At 42.9% G+C, this 14,665-nt stretch overlaps 1 protein-coding gene across 4 annotated transcripts in view; it reads right to left on the reverse strand.

Moving 5' to 3' along the window:
- Sh3d19 (SH3 domain containing 19) overlaps window positions 1-14,665 on the reverse strand; it is a 197,262-nt gene extending 182,597 nt beyond the window's left edge. For 3 of the 4 annotated variants that reach the window (XM_029556737.1, XM_029556738.1, XM_029556736.1), the window contains exon 1: window positions 14,554-14,665. The gene's annotated coding sequence lies outside the window, so the exon portion shown is untranslated. The remainder of the gene's footprint in view (window positions 1-14,553) is intronic. The other variant, XM_029556739.1, reaches the window with a different exon arrangement.

The raw sequence follows: 14,665 nt of genomic DNA on the forward strand, positions 1-14,665 counted from the left end.
GAATTGGGGAAAAAATTGGCCCACATAGCCAAATTCAGAGCAATGATTTTTGAACCTGAAAAGAAATTTGATAATCAGGAAGTCAGTAAACTTTTTTCTAAAGGGTTAAACAGTATTTTAGGCTCATAACCACATGGATTCTATTGCGACTACTCTGGGAATTTAGGATAAAACAGCCATATGTAATGTCATGAGCATAGCTGTGTGCCAATAAAACTTATTTATCAACAGTCATTAGCCTGGGACCTTCATATTGTTAATGGAGATTTTGAGACAGTAAAGTCATGGACATATAGCTGGTGTTCTAGTTTCCTTCCTGTTATTATATAAAACACTCTGACCAAAAGCAACTTAGGGAGAGGGAAAGATTGATTTGGCTTGCACTTCCAGGTCACAGTTCATCACTAAGGGAAGTCAGAGCAGGAACTCAATCAGGAGTTTGAAGTAGAAACCATACAGAAAGTAGCTTGCTCCCTGGCTCTCTCTGCAGGCTGAGGAAAGGGTGCTTCTGACATTTGGGATGAGTCTCCCCATATTAACTAAGACAAGACAATTCTTCAGAGACATAGCCACAGACCAACCTGCTAAATTAATGCTAACTAGAACACTGGCCATTAGGAAGTTGAATATTTAGAATGATGTCTCCTGAATCCAGTCCTCTAGAATAGATTCTGTTGGGCCATAAGACAAAGATAAAATACAAATGAAAAAAAAGGGGGGGGGGGCAGAGAATACTTGGGTTTTTAAACTATGTTAAACAGGCAACAGTTTGATCATAAATGAGGATTTGCTTTGCAAATGAGTATAGCTTTTGTGAAAACAAGTAACTACCATAAGACCCAACTCGTGAACAAATAAGTCAGCCTGCATTTTGAAAAATGATCTTCAGCGAAACACATACTCCCTACTATCATCTGCTCGACACTTTATCAATCATTTCCTTTGTCAACAGGACAGCATTACAGTAACTCATTTCAGGGAAAAACAGCTCTTAAAAAATAGCACAGCCGGGCGTGGCGCCCACACCTTTAATCCCAGCACTTGGGAGGCAGAGGCAGGCGGATCTCTGTGAGTTCAAGGCCAGCCTGGTCTACATAGTGAGTTCCAGGACAGCTGGGGCTACAGGGAGACCCTGTCCCTAAAAGACCAAGGGGAAAAAAAAAGCATAATACAGGCAACAAGCATTCTAGACCGGCCGGCAATTGCTTCTCCAGCTTTTCTCTGTTGTTTATTCTATGCTGCAGATCAAACTCACGTCCTCATGCAGCTAAGCACAAGCCTTTCCTCCAGGCTATATCCTCAGCCTCCGGTTTTTAGATGCACTTTCCTTTCTTTCAATTTCAAAAATAATAAACACTCACTGAAAGAAACTCAAACAGTACAGGACTATAAAGTGAAGCACTCCAAGCCCTCTAACCACTCTTCAGAGTGCTAACCATATATGATCTTTAAGCATTACTGATTTGTGTCTGAGAAGTGTAGCAAGTCTCATCCTGAGTCACTTTGACAACAAAGAGGCATATAGAGTTCCTCTGGCCAGATTGCCCTTTAATCATATTTTAAAATGTAATGAAGAAAAATAAAATAAATTAATAAAAAGGCAACAAACGGATGTAGGCATTGTCTATGGTTTAGGAAAAGTAAGCTCCCCATGAGGGGTGGATGGTCAGCTAAGTAAGTCTCCTCTGTTAAAAAAATGATTTATTGCTTTGTACATGTTCATTTTGTGAAGTGTGGGCACCCATGCCTCAGCACTTGTGTGAAGGTCAGAAGAAAAGCAGGAGTTGGTTCTCTCCTTTCGCCATGTTTACATCCCTTCCAAGGGATTGAACTTAGATGGTCAGGCTTTACCTTTGCCCTGCTGAGCCATCTCAACCACACTGTCTCTTCTATAGAAATATTTTTATAATGCTTCTACACAATGTTCAAAAAACTTGGGAATAGGCAAGACTAATCATACTTCCTATTTTGTTTCTTTGTCAGGGAATTTGGGCTGATTTTCTCATTAAAAAAGAAATATGGCCATCCTCAGTTTTTTGTTTTGGTTTTTTTGAGATAGGAGATCTCCCTCTAGCTCCAGCTGGCCTGGAACTCGTTATGTTATGTAGACCAGGCTGGCCTGAATCTCAAAGAGATCCTCCTGCCTCTGCCTCCTGAATGTTGGGATTAACCATGCTCATTTTTTTAAGTCATATTTGAAATAGTAGAGTGACATTAGTAAAGATGACAGTATATCCCCTCAAAATAATGAATTAACAGAAACTGATAGAATCAGCTTTTCTAAAGCTCTATAAACTAACCAAAGGCTTGCAATAACCCGTGAAATAACCAAAAAAATCAGCTAGATTTATAGTGAGCTTTGTGGCATTTTTATTCAACTGTGGTTCCTTTCCCTATAGTGGCCTGAAAACAGACTACGGATGGGGATGTAACTTAGTGGTAGGAGGCCCTGGGCTGAACCCCTGGTGTGTGTGTGTGTGTGTGTGTGTGTGTGTGTGTGTGTGTGTGGGAACCACCATAGCCAGCATTCCTGGTGGTGGTGTTAAGCCCCAGAGGGAGCAGAACAAAACTTCTTTCACAAAGACATGTGATAATTTCTTGACTAGTGGTTCCCTGGAAGTTCAGCACAAAAGAACTGCACTTATCTCACCCAACTTGGAACATTTCCAGCGCTAAAGTGGCCAGCTGGAGGGCATTTGCTGAAATATTTACAGGTAAATAAATATATTGCTTGCTTCTGCATGAGGGTCACAATAGGGGCAAATAACAGACTGACCCAAGATTGGTAGGAAAGGCTAGAGAACAAAACACTTTGAGGATCAGACTGTGAAACGCTCCCACAGGTTCTTTGGAACACAGAAGGCCAACTGCTGATACGGCAGAGGTGGACACTGACTCAGAGACTACCAGAGTCCATTTGGTTTCAACTGCTGTAGGTCAAGAAGACTCTTAGCTCTCAACTTTGACCTTCAAGCCAGACACAAGCAGGAGGTAAAGTGCCTGGCTAGGCAGTACCACACACAGCAGATGCCATCTGCGAAGCGAGGTGGAGGAGTAGGGGGCAGGTTCTTTTTGGTTCTTTGCATTTAAGGCAAACTGTTCAATTACTAACTAGCCACAAAGCTAATAAAACTGAAACTTCAATGTCACACATCACAACGAATACAAACTTTACAGAATTAGTTCGGAGAAGCTATTTAACAAACCACCACCACTGTGACAAGCAGTAAAGACAGACCCTGAGGGGGGACAAGAATCAGATTTTCAGAGTTGCCACATTATACTATTCAAAATGTCTAGCTCTCAACAAAAACATCCGAGGTGCACAATGAACAAGCATGCCTCCACCTACATAAAGAGTAACTGATACAAATATTCCTCAGAAAGCCCAGACAGTGGTCTTTGACAAATACCTTGTTTGGAGAGTTGAAGACACCATTAAATAGAATGAAAAGAAAAACTGCAGAATAGAAGAAAACATTTTCAGAATACGTAAAGAACTCTAAAAAACTAAACAATAGGGCCAGGAATATAGCTTAGTGGTAGAGTGCTTTGGTAGTATGTGCAAAATCCTGTGTTTGACCCCTGGCACTGCATAGGAAAACAACAACAGTAACAACAACAACACTTTAGCAGTATGAGAACAACCTAATTGTAAAATATGAAAATATTTGATCATTATGCACCGAAGGTGATATAAGGATAGCAGTTAACCATATGAAAAGATGGTCCATCTCATTAGCCACTAAGTAAATGCAAATTAAAACCACAATAAAACATCACCACATTATCTATTAGAATGGCTAAAAATAAACAAACAAAAAAAATAAATGAGAAAAATCTGGCAACATCAAGTGTTGATGAAAACACAAAACAATTAGAACACTCCATGCTGCTAGTGATGATGCAAAACAGACAGCCACTCTAAAAAACGAGTTGGAAATTGCTTGTAAAGTTAAGCATATACTAACCATAAGGCCTGCCAAACAGTTATCTAAATATTTAAATGAAAGAAATAATTGATGTGCCAGCCATGACTTGGTTTACACAGGAATTCCACACAGTGAGACCCTGTCTCAAAAACAAAAACAATAAAAAGGTCAATTTTATTATATGTAAATTTAAAGAAGCTTGAGGAGTTCAAATTCCAGCTTTACTTAATTCTCCCCACCCCACTTTTATGACCTTAAACACTTCTAATGCTACTTTCCTCCTTTTGTCCCTCCCTACCTCCTGACTAGCATTCTTTTCTTGGCTAAACATCCAAATTTATTTTAAAATTTAAAACTTAGTTTGATGAGATTAAATATGGCTACACTGTGCAGAGTGCCTGCTTCCAAGTAGCCGGGACAGCTACACGGCAGCACAGTTCTTTTTCAGAGGAGCAAAAGAACCTTTGCTAGAAAGCTCAAAGCCTCCAGAGCCCCTCCATGGTAGCAGCCACGAATATCCCCAAGGACAGCTGTTAGGAAGGCTCTGGAAGTTGGACTTGACATACATGGAGTGCCACGTAGCAACAACTGCCCTTTGAACAAGAAAGTATGAAGTTCTAACTCATTAGATAAATAGTTCCCCCTCAACAGGACACACACGCCATGAGCAGAATTGCTTTCCAACCTTGTGTATATAAGGATTTAGGTTAGAATAAAATATAACCAAAGTAAACATAATGACAGTAAGTCAAGCCATTGCTTAAGAATGAAGACCAGCAGACTGTGGCAACACGCTCCTATAGTCTGAAGCACTGGGGAGGCGGAGGCAGGAGGCCTGTAAGCTCGCCTACAAGTTTGAGGCTGTTTAGGTTACATAACAAGACACTGTCTCAAAACACCACAGGCTGAGGATGTAGCTCAGCAGTGGAAAGACTGCCTAGCACGAGCAAGGCCCTGGGTTTGGGTGTGGGCACTGCTTTCTAGTTGAGTCTGATGCTCTACCAAAGTTGGAAGCCATTACTCCACAGAACAAACAGAGAAGGCCTGTTACTCACATATGAGACCACCACCAGCAGCATCACTGGGAGCCTTTTAGAAATGCAGAATTTCTCTGAGACTACAGTGGCAGAAGCCTGTTGTCCCAGTTACTCAGGAGGCTAACATAGCAAGAGGATCCCTTGAGTCCAAGAGTTCAAAACCAGCCTTGGCAACAGAGAGAGATCGGATCACAAAAGAAAAGTAGAAGTGAGGAGAGGAGAGGGGAGGGAGGAGGGAGAACAGAGAAGGGGAAGGGATGTCAAGGGAAGGGAGGGGAAGAGAGAAGGAAAAATGCGGATCTCAAAACCTACTAATCAGAATCTGCATCCACTGGGCAGGACCCCCAGCTGATCTGTGGCATACTGAAATCTGAGAAGCACTGCTTAGAGTTCCTGCAGCTACTGAAGTGTGAGACCTACCTCAAGAAATTGTCTCAGGAAGAGAACTAGAAATACAACAGGGCAGAAGATAAAATCATGTTTGTGACATTAAGGTTTTTCATACTATCAAGAATCCAATTAAAAGTAACATTCAAATACAAGTCTGCACATTTTAAAACTTGCAACAACACCCCTTATTCCAACAGAATCCGCTCACGGACCACAGCCTCTCCTCCACTGGCAAAACTCATGCCCCAGCTGAGTAACACAAATCTACCTGGTGATCTCCAGAGAGCTCCGGCTTTCTCCATTACCTGTGAAGTTCTTATGAAGAAAATGAAGCAGTAAGGGATGTGGTGGCAGGAAAAGGGGGGGGTCACAGACACTGGTGGCCCCATGCTGGGGGCCCTGCAGTATCAGGTGAACATTTTTGTACCAGTATCAAAGGACTATTAGAAATGGTGATATTTATGACCAGAAGGCAGCCATATTGAAAATAGATGAACTCTGGATCCCATGTGGCTAGCTAGCATCAAGGGGTTCATTAGCAAAGCAACTGTTAACCTGTTCAAATGCACCAGGGAAAAGAAGCACCTCCTTCCGCGGCTTCTATTTATTTACTCTGAATTAACGTAACGCTAAGCAAATGACAAAACCAGGAAAAAATAAATAAATAAAAAAAGGAAATGAAAAAAACCCATTTTTAGATTTTATAGGTTTCCTTCTCAGGGCCTGTTCAAAGATAACCCTGACTCCTTAAAAACTACACATTATAAACCAGGCGTGATAGCCCACACCTTTAATCCCAGAGGTAGAGGCAGAGGGATCTTGGTGCCTTCAAGGGCAGCCTGGTCTATATAGAGAGTTTCAGGCCAGTTGGGGCTACAGGGAGATCCTGTCTCAAAACAAATACAAAAAAGGACACACACACACACCTGCCAAACAACAAAAACCCTACACATTCTGGCAGGGTATGGTAGCACGCCTTTAATTCCAGCCCTCGTGAGGTAGTGGCAGGAAGATCTCTGTGAGATAAGGCCAACCTAGTCCACATAGTGACTTCTTCCAGGCTGGCTGGACTAGTGAGACTAGGGAGACCCTGTCTAAAAAAAAAAATTACACATTATACATGGTGAACTTCATATTTACAAACATGTTCCCAATAATGAACAACCTCAATTGTTAACAAATGAGTGAGAGGGACTCATAAAACCAAACTGATTTGTCCAAGGTCTAAAACACAAAATAGTGCAAGAATCTAGGTATCTTAGGGTGACCTCATTTTAACAAAGTCTATCATAGTCTAATGATCAAAGGAGGGAAACTACAGCATCAAATTGAAACTTTTACCAGTTCAGAACAGCATTCAGCTGGTGGTTAAGGACTTGACTTCACAGTGACTTTAATTAAGAGTTTTCTCATCCTCTCTCTCTCTCTCTCTCTCTCTCTCTCTCTCTCTCTCTCTCTGCAGGGACATCATTAGGAACTAAGAGTCCATTTATTTTTCTGCTCTGCCATAGCCATTCTGTTCTTAGGTTCTACCCCTGTGGCCTAGGACGGCTACTGTGAGCACACATTTCTCTCTGTTGCTGGCCTGCAACTGTTTGGCTCTTTAGTGTCCCCCAGAGGCCAGCATGTTGAAGACTTGGTCTCCAGCCTGTAGCCCTACTGGGAAGTAATGAAACCTATCTGTGGTGGGTGGGCCCTAGTAGAGGGAAGTTAGGTCCAAGGGGAATGCCTCTGCAGGGGATAAAGACTCCGGTATCTTCCTTTCTTTCTTTGCTTCCAGCTGCCATAAAGTGAGCAGTTCTTATGCCAGGAACTCCCGGCCATGAGGTCATTGCCTTGCCAAAGGCTATGGGGCTAAGCAATACTGAATAAAAACCTCTGAGCCCAGGACCCAAATGAAACTTTTCTTTCTTTAAATTGATCTTCTTGGGCATTTTGTCACAGTAATGGGAAGCTGACCAACACAAGGTAGGAGAGGAAGAAGAGGTGATAGGAAGTGATAAGGAAAAAGGGGCATTCTATGTAACCAAATCAACCCCTTTAAAAACCAAACATACACACAAACAAAACTCTTGGCTGGAGAAATGGCTCAGCAGTTAAGAGCACTGACTGCTCTTGCAGAGGACCCGGGTTTGATTCCCAGCACCCACATGGCGGCTACGAACCATCCTTAACTCCAGTTCCAGAGGAATCTGAAGCCCTGTTCTGACCTCGGCGGCATTGCACGACACAGGTGCACTTACATGCATACAGGCAATACACTCGTACACATAAAATAAAATTAAGAAAAAAAAGACTAAAAAAATTTTAAAAAACAAAAAACTCTTAGAAACCCCACTCAACACCTTTTAGTTGTGGACTAGAAGTGGTTTCATAGGTAAGTCTGCTGCCACATTCAGAAACACAGGTGTTCTGGCAACTAAGGAAGGAGGAAGGGATAAGCACAGACAAAGCCTACCTCAAAGCCTATTCTTTCACTTACTATCGGTGTGACCTTCAGTGGATTATCCATCCTTTACAGGCCTTGGACCCCTCATCTGTAAAATGAGGGAAACAGTTGCACTTACTTCATAGGATTGGTACCAGGACCAAATGAAAAAAATATACGTAAAGCGAATAGACTACTGCCTGGGACTCAGTGCACAATGCAACAACAACTCCTTGGTATTATTTGATTATCTGATGCTGGTGTTTTTCCAAGTCCTCTCCTGCTCTCTACTTTCCCCTCCTTTTCCAAAACTGGAAAGCAATGTCTATCAGTCACTGTACCTGTTGACAGAGCACTCTAGTATGAATGAGCCTCAGCTACAGGGTCACTTCACTCATATGTGTGTTTCACACTGTCCCTTTCAAATTATGAAATGAAATTGCATGCAGAACTAGGAAGAAGGACCAGAAAGACAAGGTCATCGTCAGCTACGTAGTGATTGTGAGGCCAGCCCGGAACACACGAGACCTTGTCTTTTTTTTTAAAAAAAAAAAAAATGAGCCTCAGAACATCAGCATTCTCCCATGAGGGAGGCTGCAGACAGTGACTTTCTTCATACTGTGAGGAAGAAGGGGAAAAAAAGAGCAAAGCTGAAGAACAGAACACTGGCAGTCACTCCCAACGCCAGTGGTCATGGTCAGCGGCAGCAATGGTAAGTCATGTAATGGTATACACCCTTGATACCACAAAAAGATGGCACTTGACCTCTGTGGTCTTCCTTGCAAACACCTACCACCTAGTCTGATCTTTAGAAAAGCATCAAAGTGTGGAGGAGACAGCTCTCCAGAACGCACATAAACAGCAGGGTGAGGTGGCATGCATCTGTAATCCCAGCACTCCAAAAGTGAGACGGGAGGTGGAGCCATGAGAATCACCTCACTCATGGAACAGCTAGCCTGGAGCACAGTGCAGCAGCAGAAATTACAATTGAGACCATGCCTCAATAAGGTGGAGAGCAAGAACAACTCCAATTGTCCTGACCCGAACAACTTCGTTGTGGCATGCACACACTAAACTCTCTAAATAAATAAATGAATAAATCAGTGGTTTCTCAAACGTATAAAATATCTGACTGGCATTCCTCAAACTATCAAAGCCACTGAAAACAAGAAAAACACAAGGAACTGTCATAGACCCCAAGTGGAGGCACGGCACCTAAATGCAATACGGTATGCTAAATGGGATCCTCCAACACAATAAAAAGGACATTAAGTAAAAACTAGGGAAACAGGAGCTGTCTGGCTCAGTGGTAGTGCCCTACCTAGCATGTTCAAGACCCTGGGTTCCACCCTAGCACTGCTCCTCCACCCATAAAAAAATCTTGAAGCAAAACCTAGGGCCCAGAAAGATGCTGTAGACTGCTGAAGGCTACAAAGCTATTGGAGATGGGATTTGAATCTAGAGGATTGAATGCAAAGCTAAAGTTATGATGAAAAACTCAATTGACATGTTCTTTCCAGAATGTAAAGTGCCAGTGGAGGTACAGAAAGAAGTGCTAAATGAAGGGTCAGAGAGGGGAAGAAAATGAATGAACGGATACGCTGTTAGAAATAGGTTGCATGAGTCAGGCATGAATACACGTGTGGTACACCTGCAGCACCAGTACTTGGGAGACTGATGCAGGAGAACCACAAGCCTGAGGCCAGCTTGGGCTACACATACTTTGAGGCCAGACTGGGCTACATAGCAAGAGTCTGTGTCTAAATAAAAAATGTATTAGTTAAATTCATTTAACTAATAAAAATTTAATAAAAAATTAATTAGTTAATTAATTGGATTAAAAATGGTAGTACTGAAGCTGGGTATGGTGGTGCACACCTCTAATTCCAGCACTCAAACAAAAACAAAAAACAGTAGTATTAACAGAAGCATATAGCCCAGTGCTAAAGTGCCTGCCTAGCATACTGAATCAAGACCTCGGGTCTGGTATCTGGGACTGAGGAAGGCAGAGAGGGAGGAAAGAAGGAAATCAACTTCTGATTTGCTGAAATTATTGTCACAAGAATGAGCTTTTCATTTGTAACGATGAGAGCTAAATGCTACTATTAGGCCATGTTGAAAAAAATCTGTCTTTGTGATGGTTGGTTTTAATGTTAACTTGTCACAAATTAGACTCATCTGAGTAGGGAACCTCAAATGAGTAATTTTCCTGATTGCCTTAACTGATGTGGGAAGACCCACCCCAAATGGGGTGACACCTTCTGGTAGCAGCCCAGATAAAGAGGGGTGTGGCAGAGGGACCATTTTTTGCCTTTTGCATGTTTGGCCTTTCCCCTCACAGCTGAGTGGATTTATTGATCCTGTTGCTGCTGCTGCTGACTCCATCACTGATATCAGAACCAGTACTTCAAGGCTTGACCAAAGACCAGCAGCTCTCCAAAAACCCTCTAGGTTTTCCGCGCTAGATTGGGACTGCTGAGGCACCCAGCCCCAGGGACTGAGCAACTACCAGGGTCTCAGCCTCTCAGGTGTGATTCAGCTGTTGTTACAATTTCCAAGTAAGATGATTAATTCTTTATATATATACATATATGATTACACACACACACACACATATGTTCATCCTATCAGGTGTGTTCTTCTAGAGAACTCTAACACAGTCTTCGTCTTTGGAAGTCTAGTAGGATTAAGATGTTTCCAAGAGAATCGTGGACTTCACAAAGCAGAACTTCAGCAACACAGCTACATTTGATTTTAAACTGCATGTTTGTTGTTTCCTCTGCCAGTATGGAACCATAAATATTCCCAAATGGAAAAAGAAATGCAGGTTGACTAAGCATCAAATACTTTAACAACAATAACAAGCAGACATAAAACAAACACTGATAATTTTATAAATATTTATTACATGTCTGTGTTCCAGGAGGATCATAAGTCATTACATAGAAGAATGTTTTCATGATTTATTGTCGGAAAAGCATTATTAACCAGGATGAGGAGATGGACACAAATTATAAAGGAAAGATTCATACACCCATCTACACTGAATCAAGGAATCTTGATATCAAAGAGGCTATAAAGAAAATGAAGAGGAAAAAGGAAAAATTTTAAAACCTGACAGCAGAAGATATTTGCAACACGTATAACCCCAAAGTTCAGATAACTTGGTAAAAAAAACAAAACAAAACTGCAACAAATCAATAAAAAATAATAAACAAAAAGCTTGGTGTATTTCTCACAGCTTTTTGAACTGTGCACGGCAACCCTGCATATGGGGTCATATAACTGAATGTAAGTTGGGGGAAATTTTGGCAACAGTGATAGGCTTCTGAATTTCAAAGAGTCAAACAATTCAAATTAAATGTGCAATGAATTCAAGGTGTTTGGGCCAGCACTTGCCCATGCTGTGGCCCACGACTTCACTGCAGCTGTAGATCTGAACACTTAGCACATAGACTTTCCACCGCATATGCCATCACACCACTCCTCACCTATTGATGTTGCCTGAAACACCTTGGCTCTGATTTGAGACTACGCTATGTTATAAACTGCAATGTTTTTAATGTATATAGATTTTTTATAGAAACACAATGGATTCATTAATAGAAAACAAAGACAATATTTTCCTACTGCTGTTCTTCAGTATGTACCAAATTAGCATACATGTGAATTGTACTATGCTAAAATGTTTGCTTTTTTATATTTTATTTATTATTTTTATTTTATGCGTATGAGTGTATTGCCTACATGAATGTGAGTGCACCCGTGTCTTGCAATGCCACAGAGGTCAGAAGAGGGCTTCGGATTTCACTGGAACTGGAGTTAAGGATGGTTCGGAGCCACCATGTGGGTGCTGGGAATCAAACCCTGGTCCTCTGCAAGAGCAGCCAGTGCTCTTAGCCCCTGAGCCATCACTCCAGCCCCAGAAGCCCATTCTCTTCAATGGGGAAAATGTTTACTCTGATGGAAACAATTATCCTCTGGCTTTTTCCTTCCCTTTCCTCTTGCCCCATGGTCAAAGGAAGTTGTATCAACCTTGGCTGATCTGATCTGCCTAAGGCTGGGGGCTTTCCTAGGATACAAAACTTTCTATTTTAAAAGCTGGGACAATCTCAGGACAACTGGAAAGAACTGGTCACCCCAACTTCTATTTCTCCTGCCCGCCACTTGGTCCACTTTGCCAGCAGTAACACAACATGCTGATACCCCAGACTTAGCTGTGCAGATAGAGATGAAGAACAGTCAGCCAATGACAAAAAAAAGGAGAGAGTCAAGAACAGAGAAAGATGTTGATTGCACAGGCTGGACCCACATAAATCAAGTAGGAAATACTTTAAGCTACTGAGAAAACCACAATGAAAAAATAAGCCTTATGTATTGGTCTGTAGATCCCTCTGTGTTGATGGCACTGTTTTTCAACTGATCTGTTCAAAAGGTCCTTTCTGAACCAGTCTTATCAATATCATCCAGGAAGCACCATTAAGAATATTCTCAGATCTAGGCCCCACCTTTCACTGGGGGAAGGTTCCTGCTATCAAGCCTGACAACTTGAGTTCAGTTCCCAGGACCCACATGATGGAAGGAGAGAACTGGCTCCTGCAAGTTGTCCTCTAACTTCCACATGCACACTGTGGCACACACACACCCCTAAACACCACAGAAAGTAAATTAATTTTTTTTAAATTAATGATCAGCTGCACAGAGGGAGGAAACAATGTTTGGGAAGCAATGATGAAAGTATGACTCTAAGGAATTGATATAGTCTTAGTGTGGCTCAAGTATAAGTGACAAGAATTTTCATATAATTTATTGTAAGTAGATTATAAAAATACATGCATTCACACAACCACATATAATTTAGCAGGGAAAGAAAGTTCCTAGGCTATCTGAAGTCTTTAAGCCCCAGGGTTATGATGTCAGGTTCTATGAGATGAGAGAAAGAAAACCTTTAGATTACAGAATGACGGGGGAGGGAGGGAACATTGAGCCCAGGAAAAGTGAAAGATTAGAAGAAAAACACAGAGGAGATTGAGGCCTCTGATCACTTCATTTTCACTTGGGAGACACCAGAAAAGCTGTGTTACTAACCAATGCCCAAGCTTGGTAAGGAATGCAATGCTGTTAAAACATGTTAATTAATGAGGCGACAGAGAAGCAGCTCTTATAAAGCACGTAAACTATTAAACAATTTATGCTCAAAGAAATAAAACCTAAAATTGCAAGTGTTGACCTCAACCCACTCCATAATATTGCTGCCCCCTCACCCCCTCATGAAGAAAGGCCCATATGAAGGCACAGAAAGTTGCAAACACCAGTTTCTGAGAGCAGAAAGGACACATCATGGTGTTTTGGCAAACTATTATCACAACCTAGAATAGCCTCTGGCAACCTTGAGATATTAAGGAACTCGTAAAAAGTTACAAAAATGCCATTTGCAGTGGCCTGGGCAGGGGGAGGCTGATGAAATGCTGGCCATATATCTGGGTCATATCTAGTTTAAATTCCAACACAATGCTCCACAGTTCTGAGGCACCAGAAATCCAAGCTAGTTTAAATCTATAAAGCAATGCAGGCACATCTTCGGAAACTTTTTCATGGTATTCTTGAATTATTTACCCTTACCCAACAATTAAGTGCTATTACACTTTGGTACGGGCTTACACTGAACAAAACTATCAATTATTATCCGCTGGTGTTCACGGTGACAGGCAAATGTCTTATTTTAATGAAAAGTCCCAGCAATGAGTATAGAAAGTTATTTTTAAGGCTCCAAGATTTCTCCCAAGGGCACCAATGCTGTATCTGATCAGTTTCTTTTTTCCTTTCACCCTATTTTCTGCCCTTGATTTCTACAGACCCAACTTTCTCTTAGTGCTTACCCCACAAAGAAAGGCTTCTCTCTGTGGGCTAAGGTGATACTCGGTAAGCTCCACTTTCTTAAGAGGCTCCGGGTGAATGGATTTCATCTGAATCCTTCTCAATTCCTTCCCCTCCCTTAGTGGTCTTCCCCTAGGCTGGTTCTTGCCCTGGTTTTCAGGTAACTCTGGTTCGCCAGCTGGAACCAGAGGCCCAACAATTTCCTCTCCATTATGTCGGATTGAGAAGCTGCACCAGGAAGAGGGAAGGGGTGTGGATCCGCTCTTAATCTTTCACTTAAGCATCAAACTATTTGATCCCTGCCATTTCTTTGCACTCCCAGACTCACAAGGGCGCAAAAAAGATCCTCGGCCAAACGAATTCCCTTCTCCAGTGCACCCCTCTTTACAGCGTTTTTCAACAAATGAACTCTCTAACTAGAGAGAAGCCTGTGTAATGGGGGAGGGAAGGGTGGGGACCCGAGGTCCGAAGTTCACGAGACACGAGACTGGATTCGGCGAGGCACGTGGTCTGGCCAGGTGGCGGCGGTGGCGGCGCAGGCGAAGCCTCGGGAGGGGTCGTGGTCCACCGGGAGAGCCGGGCTCAAGGAAGTTCTCCCTGGCCTCTGACTCACCCAGATACGGGAGCACCGAGCCACAGGTTCCAAGCCCGCAGCTCTGGATTTAGTTGGCACGGGAAGGTTGGAGTTTCGGCTCCGGGGCCACGATCAGGTAGAGAGACCAATCAGAACTGTCTGGGGCTCACCCAGAAAGTGAGGATGAGGATGGACCAGCCGCCGACCCTCCGGTCCTCTCCGGCTGCTGTGGGAACTGCAGCGGTGCGGGGCAGGACGCGGACCGGCTCCCGGCTGCTCCCCACCCGCGTGTCCCCAGGTCCCCGCGCGGCTCACCTGCGGCCGAGTGGCCCTGGAGCGCGCGGCCCCGGGCACGGCGCGGGCCCCCGAGCTCGCGGCGCTCGCGCAGCTCTTCCTCCTCGTCCTCCCGCCGCCGGCCCTCAGCCAT

This window comes from Nannospalax galili, unplaced genomic scaffold (assembly GCF_000622305.1).
Source record: "Nannospalax galili isolate Female #2095 unplaced genomic scaffold, S.galili_v1.0 scaffold305, whole genome shotgun sequence".
NCBI classification, from domain to species: Eukaryota; Metazoa; Chordata; class Mammalia; order Rodentia; family Spalacidae; genus Nannospalax; species Nannospalax galili.